We start from the raw sequence: 2,118 nt of genomic DNA on the forward strand, positions 1-2,118 counted from the left end.
AATGTACTGTGGCTTGCGAAGTACCTATGTAAATTTAGATGTTTACGCATGTTCAGAAAAAGTACGAACCCTGAACGACTACAGATACGAGGCACTTCACCCCCCACCTCTCTCTCTCTCTCTCTCTCTCTCTCTCTCTCTCTCTCTGACTCAAAACTCCCGCCCAGAACACATTCAACGGTCTGCTACTCTCCTAACTTGTTTTCGCGTCTCGTAAACAGTGAGACGGTGCAGTTTGACAGCGGACACTGCGTAGAAGCCTGTAAAAGTATGTGTAAACAATGCGCACGCGACTATAAATAGCCATACTCAGTGCATTTTCGTTGCAATTCAACAGACTCGTGACAGTTCATGTCATCACATGCTGTTACACGTGTGTAAGTAGAAGGACACTGAATGCGTTATTTGTAGACGAAGGAAGCGGAATGGGGTTAGCGTACGCCAGTCTATTGGGGTACAAGTTCGCGGGGCGTACTTTTATCCCATCAAGAAACTATACGCAAACTTTTATTCCATAACCTGTGTAGTCCCCTTCTAGTCTATTCAAACATAGATGTTTTCTTTGTGTTTATTTACCCTAGATGCCTCATTATTTACCTTAGAGAACGTAAATTTCTTCTTTTACGTAGTTTTTCTTCAGCTGCGTAGTGGTTTTTCCAAACGTAGCTACCTCCCAAACACACTTCGAATATAGTCGTATCTTCCATAGTGGAATTTATTTTCCGGAAACCGATAAAGGACACAAACTCGATAGCCAATAACAGACTCGCTTCGCCATCACGCCAAAAAACGTTGCGTCATGTAGCCGAGTAGCCCGAGCCTTAATATTACAATTTATTATTAGTATTCTGTCCAGTTACGTCGCATATATTTCGCCTCGCTATTTGTAGTGCTGTAATTTACAGTATAGGCCCTAGTCACAAGTGTCATGTTTGAAAACTGTGTGTGTTGAATAAAGAAACTTCGTACGTCGTATACAAAAATGAATTACAAAATAATAGAGGGTTGCACGATCAGGCACAGATCAAAGAACTACGCAGTTGCAAGCAAGGTGTTCGCATATTATGACACTGTCTTCTGTGCAATTTAAGTGTAGACGTATATAATGTCATTAAGCAACTAACAAATACTCCTACAACCGTAAATCTAAATAATCTATTTATTTAAGGTAGATTACTGTCCGATACAGGGAAACGGCCTTGCCGCAGTGGATACACCGGTTCCCGTCAGATAACCGAAGTTAAGCGCTGTTGGGCGTGGCCGGCACTTGGATGGGTCACCATCCGGGCCGCCATGTGCTGTTGCAATTTTTCGGGGTGCACTCAGCCTCGTGATGCTAATTGAGGAGCTACTCGACCGAATAGTAGCGGCTCCGGTCACAGAAAACCATCGTAACGACCGGGAGAGCGGTGTGCTGGCCACACGCCCCTCCTATCCGCATCCTCATCTGAGGATGACACGGCGGTCGGATGGTCCCGATGGGCCACTTGTGGCCTGATGACGGAGTGCTATTGCTATACTGTCCGATACTGCAAGAAAATCACCAGATACCAGAACAAAATGTTGCTTTCTCGAAATCGTGGATTTTCAATGCCATCGAATACACAGTGAACGATTTTTTGTGCCTGACTGCTAGTGCGTAAGTGCTGTAAGCAGGTCGTGATTATTTATTTGCAAATTTTACATAAACGAGACTGCATTTATATGAGCCGAAGGAAATGTAAGGGAAGCAGTAATTGAGATAGGCGTGAGTCGGGGTTGTAACCTATCCCTAATGTTATTCAATCTGCACACTGAGCAAGTTCTGAAAGTGACCAAAGAGAAATCTGCAAAGGGAATTCAAATTCAGTAAGAAGAAGAACACTGTGGTTTGCTAATGACGTTGTAATTCTGTCCGAGTTAGCTGAGGGTTTCGACGAGCATTTAAATGGATTCAGTGGTGTCTTGACAAGTAATAAGATGAACATCAATGAAAGTAAAGCAATGGTAATGGAAAGTAGTCGAAGTGAATCAAAACAATGCTGAGGGAATTAGAATACGAAATTAGCCACTAAAGGTTGTATATGAGTTTTGTTATTTGAGCAGCAAAGTAACAGATGATGGCCGATGTAGGGATAG

The 2,118-nt window shown here is 43.1% G+C and overlaps 1 pseudogene; it reads left to right on the top strand.

The window, feature by feature from the left end:
- The first annotated feature begins 1,189 nt into the window (after positions 1-1,189).
- On the top strand, positions 1,190-1,307 carry LOC126200030 (5S ribosomal RNA; annotated as a pseudogene).
- The last annotated feature ends 811 nt before the right edge of the window (positions 1,308-2,118 follow it).

This window comes from Schistocerca nitens, chromosome 8 (genome assembly GCF_023898315.1).
Source record: "Schistocerca nitens isolate TAMUIC-IGC-003100 chromosome 8, iqSchNite1.1, whole genome shotgun sequence".
Lineage (NCBI taxonomy): Eukaryota > Metazoa > Arthropoda > Insecta > Orthoptera > Acrididae > Schistocerca > Schistocerca nitens.